Below are 22,826 nucleotides of genomic sequence, written 5' to 3'. Positions count from 1 at the left end.
GGCAATCCCAAACAAAACTAAGACTCTTTGTACCAAAGGCAAGCGTCCAGTCTGGTGGACCCCAGCCATAAACAAGCTCTACAACAAAAGGGGGAAGCTACTACAAGATAGAGAAAAATCCTTGAAAGGTAAGACACCTTTGATCATTATAAGTAAAAAACTAAGAGCTCTCATAAAATCATCCAAGGCAAATTTTGAGAGAAAAATCGCCAAGGACTCAAAAGACAATCATAAGGCCTTCTTTAGCTATGTTAGAAACCTAGGAGGAAACTCCCAGATATGCTCAGAATTAGTTCAAAATGATGTGAAGATTACTGAACCTACACACATTGCCAACATACTGGCTGACAGGTTCAGTGCAAACTCCCCAAAAGGAGAGATATCTATACCAGAGGATTGTAGCCCCCCAAACATCTCCAATGCCCAGGTGAGAACTGCTCTCTCCAAGGAAGGCAAAAAACACAGCATCCATGGGACCGGATGGTGTCCCCGGCTGTGTGCTCCACGAACTCAATGAGGAATTAAACCCGCAGTTAGGACAGCTGTTTAATCTTAGCCTCACCTCAGGATACGTACCCAAGGAGTGGCGCACGGCAACTGTCGTCCCACTTCATAAGGGCGGTGCCTCCACCGACCCTGGAAATTACCGTCCCATTAGCTTGACAAGCCTTATCTGCAAAGCCATGGAGAGGATCATAATGGAACTCATAAATAAAGACATAGTGAACTTGCAGACTTTGGATCCATCCCAGTTTGGCTTTGTCAAAGGCAGATCATGCCTCTTAAACTTGGTTGACTTTTTCGAAACAGTCACCAAGGCCATTGATGAGGGCAAGGCAGTCCATACAGCCTACCTCGACCTGGCAAAGGCCTTCGACACAATACTATCATCGAAAAACTCATCAGCTTAAATGTAAACCCATACATCACAAGATGGGTTGCAAACTGGCTAAGTGACAGAACCCACAGGGTCAGAGTTGCTGGCGCCATGTTAGACTCAAAGCCTGTCACAAGTGGTGTCCCACAGGGCTCAGTCCTGGGACCACTCTTGTTCGGCATCTACTTTTCTGAAGTACAAGCAAACACAGGAGGGTTATGGCTGACAAAGTTTGCAGATGACTGCAAACTGAGCGCCATAGTCGAAAACACATCTGACACAGATATCCTTCAGAAGGGCCTCACAGAAATGGATAACTGGTGCCAGAGCCATGGCCTAAAGTTAAATGCCAAGAAATGCATAGTCATACCCTTCGGGAAAAACAAGGTTACCCCTAGCTACCATATAGGTGGCAATCCATTGAGCACAGAAGAAGTCATCAGGGATCTGGGGACCCAGGTTGACAGTAACCTTTCGTTTGACACTCATGTGGCCAAAGTAGTTAGGAAAACCTTCTACATTGCCCACCTGATCATGAAGGGATTCACATCTAGATCTAGGGAGGTCATCGTCCCCCTGTACTCATCACTCATTAGACCTATGATTGAGTACAATGCCCCATTCGGAATGTATCTGACCCGACACCTGCAGCAGCTGGAAAGGCCCCAAAAGTTCCTCACCAAAAGGATAAAGGGTCTCAAAAATATGTCTTATGCTGCCAGACTGAAAGAACTCCAGCTCTATTCAGTCGCATACCACTTGCTCAGAGGTGACCTGTGCCTGACGTATAAGGCCATGTCAAACCCAGATTTGATGAATATGCTTCACCTCAAAAAATCTAGATCCCTCAGAACCACAAGGGCGGGAGACTTAAACCTTGACACGGTTATTAATAGAACGTGCTGGAGGGACAGATTCATCACCCAGAGACTTCCTATGCTGTGGAACAAAATCCCAGTACATGTGAGGCAGAACACCTCGCTGGCCTTGTTCAAGAAGAATCTTGACCAATGGATGGGAGATCGCAGATATACCCCAGGGATTACTTCAGTGTCACTGCTTGACAGAGGCACAGCAAAATAATAGGCATAGTTTTCTTCAAACTAAAGGGGTGGTGGAAGCCACATAACTATGGGCTAGGCTTAGAAATGCCCTCGGGCAGATAGCCTAGTATGAACCTATGAACCTATGAATAAAACCAGTAATAATATCAAAGCTTTTCTTAGTGTATCCTGCTGCAAAATTTGGTGATCATAAATAAAATGCTGTAGTTTTATTTTATTACAGTACAGTGCTGAGCAGTCAAAAAACAGCATTCACAATGCTAAACAAATCATGGTCACAGAATGATACAAAGGACAGCAGTCACAATGACAAAAAACAAAACAAAACAAAAACATTTTTTCCTTAAACATAGTAAGTTAAAAGTGACAACCAGTGTAGAGATTTTCAAATCAGAGAAGAAGTGAAGGTATTCATACTCTTAGGTCTTGCTCACTTTCTAAGAAACTGCATTTCCTGGCCTTGGTAAGTATGTGCATTTTCAGACGGCCAAAAGTTCAGGGTTGAGCATCTTTGTCATGTTGGCAGAGTTCCAGGAAGAATTTGTGCAAGTCCACTTTCTATCCTGATTTCTGTATGTTAAACAGACCTGAATGTTTCCATTCTGGATACATAGGGCTTAGCGTGGGAACAAAAGAAAAGTGTTTTTCCCACATTCACTGCAGACATTGGACAAACTCAGGAGAGAGAGGTGGGGATAAAGGTGAGGAAACAGATGACTGACTGGCTTGCGTTCATCAAACAATAACCAGAGAAAAGATATCATTCCAGCATCTCATGTTAGATATAAACAGATATAACTAAGGCAACAAGTGATAAAATGAATGGCATTACAAATCTGGTCAGGAGTTTCCGTTTCTTATTGTCAGTCCAAGATTCGAAAGTTGGAATATATATAGACTGTATTCATTTGGCAGATGCATTACACACCTATTAACAAAGTATTTCTACAGACATGGTAAGACTGGATAAAGTCCATCGGGCCCTGCAGTGGCCTGCTTTTATGGAGTAGTCCATTTTCTTTCACTGTTTCATGATGGTCGTTTTTCTTAAATATGATCTAGAGAAAATAGTAACAGTAACAGATTCAGAACAGGTGAATAAAATGCCATTTTGCAATCATAATAGTTGTAATCACTAAGAATTCACAAATCACACATGATATGCACATGCTTGGAAGCATCTACTGTCACAGTGTTTCAACGTAATAAGGTGGAAGTGAAGAATATCTGAGAAGCCTATAAAGTGAAATCGCTGTTGTTATATCACAGAGCGCAGCACACAACTATCAGTAACAACATGCGGATGTTCAGTTCACTTTAATAGTCTTTCTAGAAGCAACAGTTATGTATGTATAGATACAAGAACACTATGCTAGTTGCCCGTATAATAGAAACAAGTAATTTATCAGCAGCTGTGGACAATATGGACTCACTAAGTGTAATGCGCCTTGTTGCTGCTATTGTTAGAACCTCCACTACCCATCATCCAGTATTCCCTACCCAAGCAAGGCCAACCTGTAACAGTATCATATATGTCAAGCTCACCATTGCTTTCAATTAACATTGTATGCACTATAGGAAACACTGTGCCCAGTTCCTTAGTAAACAGATATCTTTGAGGGCTTCAAGGAATTCTTGTTAGTTCATATCCTTAAAATTCTTCTTGGACCTACCTGTCCATTAAACATCACAGACACACACAGTCCACAACCTTCTACAGGTGGGACTGATTTCATCCATCAAGCCTGAAGTTCCCTTCTCGGTAAGTGTGCCCTGCATTACAGTCTATCTACGATCTCCACAGTAGCACTCACTCATTAGGTGCTTAAACTGTCTTCTTACCTGTTCAGTTAATCCAGACCTATCGGGTATCCTGTCCCTTTAAACTGTGAGCCATGTATTAATTTACTTTGATATTTGTCATCAACCTCAAAGGCTGATTACGTGAAGTACATTTATGCCTCGACTTATGTTGCTGAATCAGTAGTTGTACGATTCCTTCTAAATCCCTTGTATAATGTATGACTATATTATTATCTGATACTTGAATATTTTATCAGTAATCATATCACCCATATTGTTTTGTAGTCTTTATTTTTGCAGTGTGCCTTTCTTGTTTGCGTGATTAATATGTATTGAGTGTCATAACAGTGTTATGTTCAGTATCAAATGTTTTTTGTTTGTTTTGCTGAGTTCTTGAATTAAGATAAACATAATTATTTTGTATTAAAACACCCGGGGTGAACTTTCTATTTCCCATCCACTCATCAAGATTTCGCTTGAAGAGGGCTAGTGAAGTGCTCTCCTTGACACGTATGGGAAGTCTGTTCCAGAGCATGGGTAGTCTCTGGGGGGGGGGGTCTATATTAGAACATCGAAGTTTCAAAACTTTGAATGTTCTAATATCGAACCCTATTCAGCGAAAGCTGAAAATATTGAAGTACCAGAAAACCAAATTTTTTCCTAGGGAAAGAATTCGGTTGTCCGTTTCTGTTGTTTCGTTATTTTCAGCGCTGTGGTGGAAAGTTATGGGTCGGGTTCAGGTAAGTGCGTGACTGAGTGCGGGTTAGGGTAGTTAGAGTTAGGGTGTGGGTCAGGTATGTGTGCGATTGTGTGGACATGAGGGTTAGGTGAGTTAGGGTTAGGGCGCGGGTCAGGTATGTGTGCGATTGTGTGGATGTGAGGGTTAGGGCGGGTTAGGTGAGTTAGGGTTAGGGTGCGGGTCATGTAAGTGTGCGATTGTGTGGACGTGAGGTTTAGGGTGGGGTAGGTGAGTTAGGGTTAGGGCGCAGGTGAGGTGGGTGTGCGATAGTGATGGACCTTAGGGTTAGGGTTTGGGTTAAGGTAAGTGGATAGTTAGTGGTGTGTGTATAGTTTAGTGTAGGGTTAGGTGTAAGATTTTAGGTATATGTGTGTGGATTGCTGTTTGTTTGGTATGCTTGTGTTATGTGTATGTGTTTTGGAACAGCAAATTTTTTCCCTAGGAAAAAATTTGCTGTTCTGTATGTTCGATGTTTTCAGTTATTGCTGAATAGGGTTCAATATTAGAACATTCAAAGTTTTGAAACTTCGATGTTCTAATATAGACCCATCTCTGGGTTATGAAACTGTCCCTCCAGCAGGTTCTGTTGATTGTGGTAATAAGATTGAGGTCTCTGGAGGGTGTAGTACAGAGGGATTGGGATTTGTTTAGATGTAGCATTTCTAAAAGAGCTAGGTCAGACATGGCCTTGGAAGCAGAGATCACCTCTTAGTAGATGATATGTGACAGAGAATAGCTGGAGTTTTTTGAGTCTGTCCATGTAGGACATGTGTAAGGCCTAGGATCCAAATTGTGTTTATTATATTAACTGTGAATTTGTTATATTACATCATCTTCTAAGACTTAAAAAACCTCTGTGAAAAACCTCACCAGTCCAATACTCATGGCTTACAGGAAAAACACTAGCGGTGTCCCTGTTCAAGTACCACATTCTCCAAAAGAATATAGTGGTGGAATATGAGACATCTTCAGACAAGAAGCAGCTTTGAGAGTCCTACTTTAATTTTCAATCACCTTTCTGTTGTGTGATACTGCATAGGATCTTTCTACTACCATATTCTTTTGGAGAATGTGGTGCTTCAGCAGGGACACTGCTATTTTTTTTCCCTGTAAGCCATGAGTTTTTAGACTGGTGAGATTATTCACAGAAATATTTGGTTCTCCAACCACAGGAAGGGGATTTACCTCCAGGAGATGGTTTGGAAGGCACTATTTGTTTGGTCATCTTCTAAGACACAATTTATAGTTAAATCTAATGTGGGTACAGATTGCCATCTTGTGTCTAAACTTTTAATATGGAGTTCATCTGCACTTCTAATAACATTCAAGCCAGGAAACTTTTATTATCACAAAATAAAACTTGCCAGAATAACACTCTTTTTTTCTTTCTGCTGGCATCACTTATTTATCTCCACCACTCAGATCTCTGTCTACCCATTTCAGAACATGAAGTACAAACTTATTATTAATTTTACAAGTTGTAAAGTGAAATAAGACATTTTTGTTGTCCAATTTCTTATTTGCCCTAATGGGCTCATTCATCATTTGTCTCACTTTTATTTTTGCTTTTTCCTTATAAAAGCACTTACATACCCTACAGGAAACAACTTATACCACCATTCTTTTATTTCCTTCATAATTTGTGTTGATGATAAGCTGGAATTCATGTAAAAGTGAAAAATCTTTTTGTGGGTGATGCTTGGGGAACAGCCATCATCTGTCATTGAGCCATTTTGTTTCTGTTTTGGAAGAATAAGCTGCATCATGCATTTTCTCCTGCCCAAGACCTTTCTGCGTTTTTTCTATGTCATGGTCTCTTCTCATATTGTCTACTGTAACTACCTCTACATAGGACTTCCTAATAATGAACCTGACAATTGCAGCTGCTACAGCATTCCGCAGCCTTGTAACTTACTTTTAATTATCTTCACAATACTTTGGCTTGGTGGAGTCAGATCACCAATTCAGTCTTATTTTGCTTTCGAAATCTCAATGTAGTTAGCTCAACATGATTTGGGTAACCAATAACTGTTGGAGGTGTTGGTGTGTTATACCTGATTTATGTCTTTGTGTTCCTCATCCCTGGGTTGTTGGAGATTTCCAGAACACATCTGGAGTCCTCTCTTGTTTGCTTTTTTTTTAAATCAAGCACATTGATTCTGGAACCTTCTTCCCACTGGGTGAGAGAGCCCACACCCACTGGCTGTATTTTCAAGGCTCTAGAAGGCTCATCTTTATTTTTTCATGAATGATTTTTTTTTTCGTAATTGATTTTATCTGCTATTTATGCTCTGTTCAGAGCTGCTTATAGATTTTCACTTTTTATTTTATTGCTTTTATTGTGATGGCATTTAGGCTTAAACACTTTAATATAGCTAAACTTGAATATGCACACATATAGTTGATTAGCATAGCTATGGTTTATGAGGACAGCTCTCTTTTGAAATGTTGGCACTCGGAATGCAGACTGCTAAAAAGCCAAAAAAAGACAGAAAACCACGAGAAGATTGAATCTCCGAAATAGCTCTTCTCCTTAAGAATTATTTTTTTTGCAGGGGGGCAAGCCCCTCCTGCACCCACCATGTGGGAGGCAAGTCTCCCGCATCCCACAAACTTATATATACCAATTCTGAGGTCACCATACCTTGGGAAAGGGGGAATATTCTGAGAAATGGCATCTCAGACGTAGTATATGTAAGTCCGATCTTTTGGCCATTCAGACTCTGCATTTCTGGAGTTGCTCTAGCGGGTCTCAACATTTCAAATGGTTATCCTGTTGAAATGCACATGTAGAAAGTGAGATTAAATGATGAACAAAGGATGAAGATGAAGTTTAGTTTTCTAAAACACTTACAGCAGAGGTGGCTTAGATAAAATAATTGTGAGGTGACATTTTAACCTCTGAGAGGATTGATATAGTTCAAATTCCTGCAGTGACTAAGTTCCACATAGCTGAAGCTAAGCTAGAGAAACACATTTCTGAGAATCATAAGGAGAAAGGCAGTCTGTACAAGGTGTGACTGTCAGTATCATATATCCAAATGGGTGTAGGTAAAAGCTTGTTTATTAGACAGTGGAGGCAGAAGTCATTGTTTAGTAATTTGTTGATATTTATTTTCTGTTTTGTCCTGTTACTCATGAAATCCTTTTACCTGTTATGTCCTTTTATTATGTCTCTTTATCTGTTATAGGCCATGGTGACATATTGTTATATACTAATCAATCGAACCATAGTAGAAGCTAAAATTCCCACCATCTGGAAAATATCCTATGTAATCCTACTTCACAAAGGAGGCAGCTCTACTGAATTCTCCAATTATAGGCCAATAGCTATACTCTCTCCACTTGCAAAGATTATGGAAAAATGTATTCATAGACAGCTCACACACCACCTAATCCAATATTGCCTTATGGCAGACACTCAGCATGGCTTCCATCCTCATCACAGCACTACTTCAGCCCTCCTAGCATTTACTAACACCATAAACCATAATCGCAACAATAATTATATATCCTCAGCCCTCTTTTTGGATCTTTCCAAGGCATTCGATATGGTTGATCACCAACTTTTAATCCACACCCTGCAAACATTCTGTCTAGATACTGGAGCCCTCCAATGGTTTCAATCCTACCTGAATGGTCGACAGCAGGCTGTCCTCTGGCAGAACAAACTCTCTAACCTTCTACCTAATACACTTGGAGTACCACAAGGCTCTATACTAGGGCCCTTGCTGTTCTCCATCTTCATTAACGACCTTTATACTGTCATCCCAAAAGTCAACTGTATCCAATATGCTGATGACTCTACTCTGATTTGCTCAGCCACATCTCTAGTCAGCTACCCAGACCACCTTTAATACAATAGAAAACTGGCTTTCTGAACATCGTCTGATCCTAAATCCCATAAAAACTAAAATGCTGTTATTTTCACCAACACGTAGGTCTACCCCTTTCACCTTTACCATAAAATCAAATGATTGCACAATAATCTCCCCTGACCCATCTACAAAACTATTAGGTGTCATCATAGACAATAATCTAAAATTTGACCTACCTGTTAACCAAACTATCAAAACCATCAATAAAAAACTAGGGTCACTTTACAGAATAAAAGCCTTCCTAACTCCTCCAGCTAAAATTGCCATAGCTCGCTCTCACCTTCTTTCAACCCTTCTGTATGCATCCCCTCTACTCTCGAATTTAAACAAGACTGTCCTTAACAAACTCTCAATTTGCTACAACCACATTGCCAGGTTTGCCACTGGGCTGTCTTTTAGGACACATCATTGCATCAATCTAAATCATCTTGGTTGGCTTGAACTACCCAGCCTAATCCAGTATAACCAACTGATTATGGCCTATAATCCGGACAATACTTCTGCACTTAAAAATATTATCACCCCCTTTAACAATCCTAGACCGCTTCGATCCTCTAACAAACTACTAATTCAGACTAGCAAAATTAATAACACAGCCGGTGATTCTCTCTTTGCAAACTCTGTAAGTAGATCCTGGAACTCTCTTCCAGCTGATATTACCTTACTTTCCACCTTAGGTCAATTTAAAACTAGACTCAATCAACATTTGTCACTTAACTGGCTATGTCAATGTATCAAGCCTGGCTAACTCTCTCTAGAATGTGTAAAAATCTGATAACCAGTTTACTGTGTAATTTAATTTAATCCTGACTTGTGCTCAGGATTAACTGTAACCTGTGGAACTTGTTTAACTTGCTTACTTATGTAATCTCTGTAAATAGCCTGTTTGTAATATGTAATGCTGGTATTATGTAATGCTGTATCTGCTTACCCTTGGAGCTTTTCTCCCCGGGCCTCCGCTGAAAATGGACATGCATCTAGTCGGACTATCCCGGTCAACAAATGTAAAATAAATAAATAAAATAAAAAAAATATTCCCATGCCTGTTATTACCCATAGTGCCCTGTTATTATGGCCCATTATGTATCAGCATCTGCATCAGCATCATCCCCTTTTTCATTTTGTACATATGGTTGGGATGTCACAGCAACACTAACCATTACCTATAGCCAACGTCCTGTACTGCCCCATTATTGTGTTCCTTCCCTGTTATTATTACCCACTGTGTTAGTTTTATGTCCTACCTCATGTGTAGTTCCCAGGGGTGGCCTGTATCACATAGGACTACCACACGAAAGAGTCCATAGAGCGGTAATGCTATCTCTTTCTGTTGAAAGAGGATCCCACCCACACATTATATGTTCATGAGCAAGCCATTTCAGTTTTTCTGCTTCCCAAATGACCACTGCAGAATAGGTCTCTATCTTCATTGGATCTGTCTGGCAATTCAAATAAGCAAACACTTCTCTACAGGCAGCTGCGGGGTGTGAAGGACAATAATTATATTGGCAGGATTGCCTCATTATCGTGAGCTAATGAGGGGTTCTTCTCTCATTGTTGTTCTTTGTTCTGGAAATCATAAGTACCACATTCCTAGTTTGTTTTATGCTCTTTATTTCAGTGCTCAAAGTAGGAGCATTTTATTATTTTGAAGTCCATACCTTGATCATTCCATTTGAGTTCCATTTCGAGAGTGATGTGAGGGAGTATTGTTTTTAAAACAGAACAGTGGATTCATAAAGATGAAGCAGTTTATACAGAAGCTGATGTGAGAGGTTGTGTGATGTTCTTGCACTGGCCCAGTAATCATGGAGCCTCAATCCTCACCACTGGCAACAGTGGGGAATGTACACATTGGAAGGATGACAAGTACACACACACAGTAAAGACCAATTTCCCTTAAGAGCACACAGAGATCACAGTCCGTCTGCGGCTGGTTTCTCCCACTTTCTCCAGATCCCCAATAAGACTCCACATTGGCACAACTATAGGGTTGAGATCTCAGCTGAGTGGCCAAGCCAAAGCCTCCAGCAACCTTTCTGTCCAACCAGTGCTTCGTGTCTCTGCCAAGTAGCTGACACACACACACACACACTTTGAGATTTGATTGATATACAAACACACACACAGATACATGGGAAAGGCTGTCACAGTTTAATTAGCTATGCCCCCTTCTGCCCAGACTATACGGTAGTTCCGACTGCCACCAGTCAATTCTTTATCAGCTACTTAAGGCCCTTAACAAAGGGTGTCCAATCATACTGTGTAATGTTACTATTATCCAAATGATAGTCTGACCAAGAGCAAGGCTATTTAGGAGTGGCCTGCACAGTGTCACCATAGAGCTATGCAAGTACCCTAAGAGCTTAAATATGTCTTACAAATGTCAGCCACAAATATATGTTTAAATATATTTAATAATAAATAATAAAAGAACAAGACAATACACAGTAAATCAGCACAGTAATGTCAGAGTTCAAAATCATAGGAGATATTTAAAACAACATTGCAGGGCAGTCTCAAATAAATAAAGAACACATCTAAGCTATACTTTACTATGTCCTATCTGAATCTAAATGAGTTACTATGTGCTAAAAACTTACAGAACAACACACAGGCAGAAGTGCAGAAGATGGTGATGAGTGGATCTTTCCAGGTCAAAGACAAAATACAAAATGCATAGTCTCTCTCTGAGAAAGTTCTTGAATTAATATCAAATATTACTGCTGGGTTAGCTTGGATAACATCAATTTTTCTCACCTGACTTTCAGTTCTCAAGCTAAATGCCCATTGTAGCATCTAGCCATTCCCTGTGAAAAAATACATATCTCTCAGATCTCTGCAGCTGCTAGGAAGTCATAAAACAATAAAACATGTTTACATCTCAAATCTAGTAATTACTTCTCTTTCAAGACAATACAAAAACTTCTAGCACTTGACATTGTGTCTGCTACTAAACTGAAACTGAGAGATGACTTTTATATCACAATTGTAAAACAATTTCAACTTATTTTCTTGAAATTTTACAAGCAAATACTCTGTTCTAGTTTCTACTGTTAAAACATATACATTTACACAATTACAATAGTTTATATACATTTCTATTCTAAGCCAGCAGGGCATGCTGTGGTTACAATTTAGCTCAGCACTTTACACCTTTGCACATACTTCTGTATGAATCATATCAATATTCACAAATGACATAGAATTATTTACAAAATTCCAGATAGCTGGGCTGGTAGTATTTCCTTTTGTGACAATCCTTCCCCACCCCCACCCCCACCGAAAACTCAAGTGACCCTTGTGAAAAGTTGCTCGAGAGGGTTGACTATCTGGGAAGACCTTACCTCATACCTCTCAACCTGGAAACATCAAAAATATGGACAAAGGCCCATGAAAAATAGGTACAAATCTGTATGCTGATTAACATAACATTTGCACACATAATTATGTAACCCCACCCACTCCAGTGGAATTATAGGATGCAAACTTTCAAACGCAGACTGGACAACCAAAATATGACCCCAGTCCCCCTGCAGCCATTCCAATGTCCCATTACTTGGCTATTTCATCCCATTTACCCTAAGCACTGTAATGTGCATACTGCTTTACTTCTACAGTGAGTATTTGGATTACATTTAAAACTTTTATTTTACATTTTATAGCACAGACACGAATAGACATCTGCTAAACAAAGCAATACACTCTCACAATGAAAATAGACTTAGCATTAAAACTTCTCTGCCCTTGAAACTCACATTCATTGAAGCAGCACCGAAAACCACAATCAAAGAAAATGCATCTATCCAGTGGTGGATAAAGATTACCTTTGGGCTGTTTTCAAATCATAGGCCCCTTGCACAGAAAACATTCATGTGTTCTTTGATACACCTTCCTGACTGTATTAAATTATATTCCTTGTATAATACAGCACACTTGTTAGAGTACGTTTTAAATTTATTTTGAACATTTTTCCAGTAAGCAATGAAACAAAATGCATGAACCAATAATGACAAAACTGCCCAATTCACAGCATTTCCATCATAAAAGTCTACTCAAACATCTACAATCCATGAGTATCAGTAAATATGCACAATCTCTGCAGAAGTAAAAGTCATTTAAATAATTCCACATTAAAGAGATCTGTAAGTAATTAAGAGGTTGTTGCTAGCAAACAACTTTATATTTCATTGTTTTAGCTACAAATAAAGTGTCTCTTGCCCTTGAGGAATAAAGTGCCTATGTTACATATAAAAAAAATGATAAGCTAGTAATATTGCAGTAGGGAATAGAGCTGCATAATTTTCACTGCTGTGTTGAGTGGATCAGAGTAAACCACTACAGTACAAAGGAATGGGAAGTAGTAAATATAGGAAAAGAAAATGGATCTGAGGAGGTACTCCTATAAGATGACCTAACACTGAAACAATGTAAGAAAACGCCTTGCACTGTTCATTGATAAAATAATGCGATGCAGAAGTTACAGCACTGATAGAATGGAAGGCCCCATCATTCTCAATGTTTCTTCCTACTTGTGACCTCTGATGTGCAGCTTAATGAACTTCCAAATGCATTTGAAGTGCTCTCTCTTTCCTCTAGCAGCGTTATCAGATTGTTTGTCTGCTACGGGATTCAGGTCAGATCTAGTCTTCCTTTTATTTTCTTGTCAGAATTGGTCATTGCCCTTCCCCTCCTCTACCAGGGAAAATGTAACAGAACAGAAGAAACATTTACAGCGGAGACTTGAGGAAAAAAGCTCCTTATAAATTATAAAGTGCAAGCACAAGAACATAGAATTGCAAAATTCAAGAATGTAAAATGCATCAAAATATTGTTGTACAATTTACAAAGAATGAAAACTACATCTAATATCACTGTACTGTTTAAACTGGGCTTTATAGAACTAAACAGAAAAAACTAAGTGACTAAGCTTTTAAGAACTAGAAATGTAAAACTTAACACAAAAATATCTTTTAATACTATGTAGACAGATAGTCTATATGAAAGTATAGCAGGCATGGACATAAAAGCAGGTCATATGAATACGTTGTCAAAAAATATAGTAAGGGAGTAATGTGTACTGCCACCCTTGACTTATATGAATAAGAATGAGTGGTGAAGTTGGATGAGGTAGCCAGAAAGAGAACAATTTTAAGTATATGCTGCAAGCAGCAAGAAACCGAAGGGATTGCTGACAGATAACAAATGTATTATAGAAATCAAATACAGTAGAGACATTTAAAGAGATAAGGAATAAAATACAGGTTCCCTATTAAAACCGCAAAGGTCCACTTACACGAATATGGAAATGTTGACACATATTCAGCGAACCGTGAAAACACCGATTATCCTGAAGTGCGAAATCTGAAATGTCAAATCATCATAGTTGGCTCTTCTGCGGTATAGCTCCGTAAGGTAAGTGTGCAATAGTTATGGACCTTAGGATTAGGGTGCGGGTTAAGGTAAGTGCATACATGGTAGTATATGCAAGCTTTACTTTAGGGTTAGAAGCAGGGTTTTGGTTAGTGTATGTATGTATGTGGTTTATTTATTTTGTTTGGGTAGGTAGTATGTAGCGGGTGGTGGGGTTGGCCAACTATGACGATTGGAGATTTTGAATTTCGCTGTTTAGGGCATTCGGTGTATTCACGGTTAGTGCAATATGCTTCGCTGTTTATGTATTCTCTGAAAAGGATTTTCGTTGTTATAATATAGACCCTAAAATATATAGGGTCTGTTTACAACTTGCCAGCCCAGGAGTGGAAGAAGAGCTATGGGCTGTGCTCAAATCTCAGTTGTATTAATGAGGAGTGAGCTGTGACAAAATTAGCTCATAGCAAAGTAGGATTGGTGTACTAGAAACGGCTGTCAGTCGGGCAGCCTTATATGAATTAATGACTAGGGAAGCAGTCAGAAAATGGTGGCAAGGCCTAAGGGTGGGTGCTGGCAAGATGGAAATGACATTGTGCCTTAGTTGCCTTGTTACTCCTGTGTTCCATTTACACTGCGAATGGAAGAAAGAAATTTATTTATTTACATTCTGTTGACTGTATTGGCTCTACTGGGCAGTATCTGTCTTCAGAGAGGACTCAACTATATTAAAGTATGCATCAAAAAAAGATCAACATATTACACCATATGTTATGAATTCCAAGGTAAAAGTCACTAACATTAAACAATTAGTAATTGCAGAAATACTATTGCATAATAAAATTATTAAGTGATAGCCTTGTTTAAAGGATCATAACGAGGTTAGACAGAGAGGAGACAATAACAGTAGAGGGTGAAAAAAAGGTTTGAGGGACCTTTAAATGGTCACTGAAGCAACTAGGCATGGGAACACTTGTAAATGCGAGGGCTGAAGAGGAGAAGTAGAACTGGATGTAAGTGGTAGGAGAGGGAAAGATGTGCTGTAGAGCATAGATGTTAAACTAACACGCACTGCATGGGGAAAAAATAAACACTATCTTCCTCCCAAAAACTGTCACAACCTAAATCTGCACCCTAAAAATGAGATCTGACCTTAAATCTAAAAAGAAAAGCTGAGTTGTAATAAACAAAAAATAAATTATATTATGTGCATTTATGGGGTGGCATATAGTGAAAATAGTCTGAACTTTATGCTAACAGTTTGCAGCCTTTTACAATGGGGATCACTTTTGAATCTGCATGTGATTTAATACTTGGCATAAGGGGCACATTTTTTATTTTGATCTATTAATGTCATCCTTTCGTTTACTGAAGCCAGCTGTTTAATCTCTAAGCCACTGACAGGAGGGTCAGAAAACAACTTGTCTTCTTCTTTATCCTTGCTGTCCCTTTGTCGAAGGAAGAGAACTGTGTATAAAGCAATCAGTCTGTGTTAGCCAGCAGTTGGCGCTGGTTCCTAAAACCAACGTTCAGTGTTTTTGCCTGTGAATGGGTGTTTACCACATCATTTGTATTTTTCTGCAGTTAATGGACTGACTTTGGAGATGTTTTTAACTGTAAATGTATGCATAACTACTGCTTCTACTTTGTGCATTGGTTAAGTAATGACATAATTCAGAGGTACAGCATGGCATTTGGAGTCATGTAATTTTCACACATACTTTTACTGTCTTATACTTGCTGTGTTCACTGTAGTATGTTGTCAAACTCCTGCATTGTTTATTCTCATATCTGTGAGTCAGAATTCTGTTTATTTGGGATATTATGGTATGCTGTTAGAAACTGTTCCTGTTTGTGCACTTAAGAAGGCTTGTTTAAATTTTTAGTTGGAATATGTTTTTGTGGTTTTGTTTATTTATTTTACCTTAGACTGAGATGAATGTAGTTTAATAGGTTCATAGGTTCATAGATAAGTACTAGGCTATCTGTCCAAGGGCATTTATAAGCCTAGCCAGAGTGTGTTGGCTTTCGCCACCCCCTTAGATTAGGTCCCTGTGCCTCTGACCAGCAGAGCCATTAGTTACCTGCTCCTCTATCCAGCAGAGCCACTGCAGTGATCCCCGGGGTAAATTTTCTGTTTCCCATCCACCCGTCAAGGTTGCTCTTGAAGAGTGCTAGCGAGGGTCTCTGCTTGATGTATACTGGAATCTTGTTCCAAAGCATGCGGGAGTCTCTGGGTCAGGAATCTATCCCTCCACCACATCCTATTTATCGTTGTGGTAAGGTTTATATAGCTAGAGCATGTGGCTCTCAGGGATTTGTTTTTTTTTAGGTGGAGCATATCCATCAATTCTGGGTTGGACATGGCCTTGTATGTCAAGCAGTGATCACCTCTGAGTAAGCGGTATGCAACCGAGTACAGCTAGAGTTTCTTTAGTCGGGCTGCATAGGTCATCTGTTTGAGGCCAGTAATCCTCTTGGTGAGGTACTTTTGTGGTCTTTCCAGCTGTTGCAGGTGTCTTGTAAGGTACATCCCAAATGGGGCATTGTAGTCTATAATGTGTCTAATAAGTGATGAGTAAGGAGGCACAATAACCTCCTTTGTTCTGGATGCGAACCCTTTTGAGATTAGGTGGGCCACGTAGAAGAATTTTCTATCCACCTTGGCAATATGATTATCAAAGGATAGATTGCTATCTACTTGGGTCCCCAGATCCCTTATTACTTTTTCTGTATTTAGGGGACTACCACTTATGTGGTAGTTCACAGGTAATTAGTTTTTTCCAAAGGGAATGACTATGCACTTTTTGGCATTGAGCTTGAGGTCATGATTTTGACACCAGGTATCTATCTTAGTGAGACCATTATGGAGGGTGTCTGTATCAGCTGGAGAATCAGTTATGGCCCCTAGTTTGCAGTCGTCTGCGAACTTGGTCAGCCAAGTCCTCCTATGCTTGCCTATACCTTTGAGAAGTATATACCGAACAGGAGGGGTCCTAGGACTGAGCCCTGAGGGACGCCAATTGTAACCGGTTTAGAGTCGGACCTAGAGTCTGCAACTCTCACCGTGTGGGTTCTGTCCGTGAGCCAATTTGCAACCTATCTCATGATGTAGGGGTTAATGTTCAGGTTGGTGAGTTTCTATCTATAATACCAGAATGGGGAATGGTGTTGAAAGCCTTTGCGAGGTCTAGGTAGGCTGTGTGGACCTCATTACCCTCATCTAATGCCTTGGTAACTGTCTCAAAGAGGTCCACCAGATTTAGGAGGCATGATCTACCCTTAACAAAGCCGAATTGGGTGAGGTCCAAAGTTTGGAGGTTCCCAATGTCTCTGTTAATGAGTTCCATGGTGATGCGCTTCATAGCCTTGCAGACCAGGCTAGTCAGGCTTATAGGGCGATAGTTCCTGGGGTCCGTTGTGGTGCCACCTTTGTGGAGTGGGATAACTGTTGCTGTGCACCACTCTGTGAGCACGTAGCCTGTAGGAATTGAACAGTGTGTTTAGGTGAGGGGTTAGTTCATTTTGGAGCTCTTGCAAGACAGCCTGGGACACCATCAGGTCCTACTGAGGCTGTGTTTTGGCTTTGGATAGGGCTGTTTTAACCTGTGTGTCAGTGATTGCTGGGGCCTTACATTCTTCTGGTATGGTTATGGGCCCTTTAGGGGGTGAAAGGGGTATGAAGTTTGCACTGAACCTGTCTGCCAAAATGTTGGCAATATCAGTCAGTTCAGTGTATTTTGTGCCATTCTGCACCAACTCAGAGCAGATCTGGGAGTTTCCACTTAGGTTCTTGACACAGCTAAAGACCACTTTGTGGTTATCTTTGGAGTCCTTGGCAATTTTTCTTTTGAAGCTAGCACTGGATGATTTAATGAGGAATCATGGTTTCTTGCTGATACGGATCAGGGATGTCTTTCCTTCTAGGGATTTTGCTCTTATCTGTACTAGTTTCCTCCTTCTATTGTAGAGCCTGTTTATGGCAGGGGTCTACCAGACTGGTTTCCTTTTCTTGGAGTAAGTCTTGGTTTTACTTGGGATAGCATGATCCATGCATTCCTGCAGATGATCATAGAGTGCCTTTGTACAGGTTTCAGCAGCTTGGACAGCATTGTCCATTGGCATGGGAGCTGTGAACCTTTCCACCTCGGTCTTAAGTAACGTGAAGTTTGCTTTTGAAAAGTTTTTTACGGTGGCTTCCTTGATTGGGGTTGGGGGTGGAATGTGAATATCCAGAGTGATTAGTCTATGGTCCTATCTAACCAGCGAAGGGTTGACGTTAGGTGTGGAACACCGGTCACCCATGTTGGTGATGACCAGGTCCAATATGTTGTTCCCTCTGGTGGGGGTGTTGACTAGTTGATCCAGTGCGTTCGAGTTTATAAATTCTAGGAAGCGTTGGGCAAGGGAGTTAGTACTTGAGTAATTCTCCCAGTTAATGTTTGGGTAGTTGAAATCACCCAGTATTAGGGTGTTTGGTAGGACCTTCATATTTGCCAGTGTCTGCAGAAATGTAGAATGGGGGTCCTGGGTCATGGTGGGTGATCTGTAGCAAGCTACAATTTGGATTGCAGTTTTGCCTGTTGTTAGTTGCACATGGATGATCCCTGATGCATTTGGCTGCACCACTAACCTGGAGGTGTGAGTATCCTTGATGAATATGGATACACCCCCACCTTTTGTGTTTTGGTCTGGGTTCTGTGGCCGAAAGGTATGGTATGAGTTATAGCCTGGTAGTGCTGGGGTGCTCTCTGGAGCCTTAAACCAGGTTTCTGTTACTGCACAGATATTGATGTTCTCCATACTGAGGAGTGCCTTGACTGCATGCATTTTGAGGTTTAGACTTCTGGCATTGAGTAGCATTACCCTCAGTTTTTGGTTACTTGTGTTATTTACGGTGGTGGGTTTGTCTTTTGAACCTTGCCTAAAAAAGACACTATGGGGGTGGCAAGAGCCTTTGCCAGTATTAGAAAGCCTAAGGGTGACAGGTGCAAGCCATCTCTTGCAAAGCAATGTGGCCTGTCGAGCATGTCATCCCAGGCAGACACCAGAAACTTAGCCAATTGTTGAAGTAAATTATTTTTTCTTTATACTGTGGCATCATTCTTGGTGAGGGCAGGATGCTACTCAGAGTCAGGGTCATACCTGCCTGGGCTACATGATCAGAGAGCTTTTCCATATCTCTTTTCATGTAGTACAGGGAGGTATGTCTCAGGTCACTCACACCATCATGTACAATGACAGAGTCATATTTGTACCTGTTCTGGAGTGACCTGAGTGCTTGTGTTATGTGGTGGATCCTGGTGCCTGACAGGTAGCTAACTGTAACCTTCTCCTTGTCCAGCCTAGTTAGTGGGACATCAGTGTGCTTGATTATAGAGTCGCCTATTACTAGTGTGTTGGGAATGTTATTTTTGCCTTAAGGGCTGCGATTGCGTGGCACACTGGTTATGTGAAGTATGTGATTCATGATTTGTGATGGGGTGTGGAGGTTGCTTGGGTGTCTGCTTTGGAGGTCTCTGTTGCTTTTTCAGATTTTTATTTAGAGCCTCCGGGTATGTTTTCGTGTATTTATGTGTGTTATTTGCCCGTGTTAGTTTGTTAGGTCTATGTGAGACTGGTGGTGTGTTGCAAGTATTACCCTTCTCCTCCTGACAGTCTAATGGCTGGATTCTGCAGTTGTGTGCAAAAGTGTAACTCTCACACTGCTAATGTGCTGCTAATGTTGGCAGTTGAGCTTACCAATGTGTAGATAAGCACCGCACACGCACACACACTGCTACAAGATGCGAATGCAATAGATTAAATACACATTCTGCCTGTGAGCTGATTTAAAATTCAGATTAATACAAGGGAATATGACTGCGAGCTGCACCTGCTGCATTCAAATATAACTTAGTCTTAGTTAGCGACACAAAATCAAAATAGAAAACTGATAAAAAACACAAAATGCAAGGAAACAGCTTAGAAGAAATCCGCACGGGCTTTAATGACAGTAACTGTAAGCGCTTTCGGTTAAGCCAATTGCTCAACCTTCATCAGACAGAAAAACCATGCTCAAGATTTAATTTAAATACAAAAAACACTTAATTACATTATTAGATAATGAGCCATGGAAGGACCTCCCACTACTCAAACTTAAATTCATCCAAAATCAAAAGTCTATAAATTCATGTTAAAAATACTATACATACAATAAGATAAAATGTTAATGTCTTTTATTTTTCAACAAGTATTATTTGCTTGAACTCTGTTTAAATATAAGCTTGTTGAACCATTGCTAATCTCATTGTGTAGATATTTTAGTGTGGTAGTAAATATATTTAAAATTTAAAATGTAATAATAACAGTTCTTCAAATTTTAAAGGCATTAACATTTTATCTTATTGTATGTATAATATTTTAACATGAATTTATAGAGACTTTTGATTTTGGATGAATTTAAGTTTGAGTAGTGGGAGGTCCTTCCATGGCTCATTCTAATAATGTAATTAAGTGTTTTTTGTATTTAAATTAAATCTTGAGCATGGTTTTTCTGTCTGATGAAGGTTGAGCAATTGGCTTAACCGAAAGCGCTTACAGTTACTGTCATTAAAGCCCGTGTGGATTTCTTCTAAGCTGTTTCCTTGCATTTTGTGTTTTTTATCAGTTTTCTATTTTGATTTTGTGTCCGTGTCGTTTGTATCATGGCAAGTGGAAGCAACGTTGTGGTAGAGATCGAGCATGATGGGGCTGACTCGCAACTGCCGTTATTTTCTCAAGACAGTGAGCGAGTAAGTTTTAGGACTGATACTACTCAGAATGAGAATGGCGATGGTAATCTCACAGTTTTAGTCAATCTTTTACTGAACAGAGTCGAAGCATTAACACAGAAAGTGGATCTGTGTATGCAAAGGAACTTTACTAATAACCCTGTGTCCGTTCGAGGGGAAGGTATTACATTGAATGGTACTGTGGGACTTCCTGTTCCGGTTTCTGTTGCTAGAGCTTCTCCTGGGCATGTATCTAACGAGGCAACATCAAAATACAGGGCTATTAGTGCGCCTCGCTGTTTCCGGTGACACCCCTTCCATGAAACTCTTATGATGATTGGCTGTTCCCTCTGTTTCAGCATTTTTGTTCTTTTCTTCCCATAAAGGGATACACTTGACCTCTTTGATATACTTTTATATCGCATTGCAACTTGTCAAGTTTTTTGTTATAAATAACTTCACAGCAACTGTCAATATCCTGAATAATGTTGACATAGTTAGCATAATATTGACTATATTAGAAAGATTATAGAAAAGAATTGGGAATCTTTTACGAGATTAAAAGAGTTTCAAGGTTTTGTTGCACGCCAACTTAAATTCATATTTTGCAAGGATTTAGCCCTGAAGGAGATGCTTGAAAGAAGTGCCATGAGTAATGATAATTTAAGTAATAAAATTACAGGGAATTTCAAATGTGGAAGATGTTTGACTTGTAGGCACGTGATGCCCACTGGGAATAGAATTGTGATTCATAGGTTCATAGATTCATAGGTTCATAGATTATTACTAGGCTAACTGCCCTTGTGGGTCATTTTAAGCCTAGCCTACTATCCCATGTGAGAATCAAACCCTGCACCTTGTGTTTGCAAGGTAAACATCTTAACCATTATGCCAAACTCCCACCCCAAGGCATGTTTACCTAAAATATGCCTTAACCTCAAAAATGGCTTGATAGATATAAACTCGTTCAAGCCCGGATGTTGGTATGCATTTAATCTGAACTGCCATTGCCTGATCAACAACATACCCATTAATATTTTGAGGCATTACAATTGTTTTTCAGTTAATGTTGTTTATCTTGCTAAATGTCAGGCATGCACTGCTTTTTATGTGGGTAAGACCTGTAGGCGCTTTAGAGAGAGAATTAGAGAACATATTCTGGACATTCAGCATAAGAAGCCTACTAATGCCTTAGCCAGACACGTTATAGCATATAATGATCACAGTTTTAAATTTTGTGTTATACAGCAACTAGTTAAAGACCAACAGGGAAGGATGACTGATTATCATTTAGATGTAAGCGAACTGAAATGGCAGTTCAGATTAAATGCATATCAGTATCCGGGCTTGAATGAATTTATATCCATCAAGCCATTTTTGAGGTTAAGGCATATTTTAGGTTAATATGCCTTGATTGAACTTGAACAGCATGTCATGTTTATACATCAGGGTTCACATATATTATATTTAGATATACATTCATATTTATTACATTATTTTTCACTTTCATTATTATTTTTTACATTTAATTTTATTTTTCACTTTTATTCATTACACACACTGTGGTTGTCTTTGTGTCTTTGGTTGCTCACAGCAACGTATACATGTGCATACATATTTTACAGGTTATTTAATAGTTGTTTTTGTGCCTTTTACTTACAAATTAAGTGGGTGGGGAACATTGTGAGAGTGCAATTGTTTTTAATTGATTGCCATTCTTCATTGGTTTGTTTTTAATTAAGATTGCATTATTGAATTAAGTGTATGTATTTAAAACCTGGTTCAACACACTCTGAAGAAGTCTTTTGGACGAAACCTAGGTCAGTAGTGGAGAGTGTGTCTTTGTGCAATAAAGTGCTGGTTGGTTGAGCTCGAGCCTCTGTGGAATAATTTAATAGTGTGTGTTCTGGTTCCTGGTTTGAGTAAAATCTGGAAATAATGTCAACACGTTGGTTGGGCAATCTGGAAATAATGCTAAAACGATAGTTGGGCAATCCGATAACCGTTTTGAGCCTCTTGTGGCTTGCTTGGGAGCTGGCGAGGATGTTAGCAACTTACAACGAGGTGAAAAAGGGACAAATCTGAGCAGAATTCACGAAGATAATTGCTTACCCTCCATGGCTAACTTCTTGGGTAAGAAAGATTTTTTTGTTTCATCTAATGTTGGTGAAATAAGTAATGCCAATATTGGTGCTCCTGTAACTACATTTTTAGACAATTTAAATGAGTTTGATGGCAAGCTATTTCACTGTAGGAAGCTACAGTTGGAAGTAGCATACCTACAAGAATGTATTTCTAACAAAGTTGTTCCAAAGGGTTTAAGACAATGGCGTTACCCTGCAG

At 39.7% G+C, this 22,826-nt stretch overlaps 1 protein-coding gene across 3 annotated transcripts in view; it reads right to left on the bottom strand.

The window, feature by feature from the left end:
• Positions 1 to 2,135: 2,135 nt before the first annotated feature.
• Positions 2,136 to 22,826, bottom strand: part of LOC122813984 (CD276 antigen-like) — a 219,578-nt gene continuing 198,887 nt past the window's right edge. For all 3 annotated transcript variants that reach the window (XM_044086553.1, XM_044086552.1, XM_044086554.1), the window contains one exon: positions 2,136 to 2,999. The gene's annotated coding sequence lies outside the window, so the exon portion shown is untranslated. The remainder of the gene's footprint in view (positions 3,000 to 22,826) is intronic.

The sequence above is a fragment of the Protopterus annectens genome, chromosome 10.part0, assembly GCF_019279795.1.
Source record: "Protopterus annectens isolate FY-2018-M chromosome 10.part0, PAN1.0, whole genome shotgun sequence".
Lineage (NCBI taxonomy): Eukaryota > Metazoa > Chordata > Ceratodontiformes > Protopteridae > Protopterus > Protopterus annectens.
Note: the sequence above shows the minus strand (reverse complement) of the source record. Positions and strands in the feature narration are given on the sequence as shown.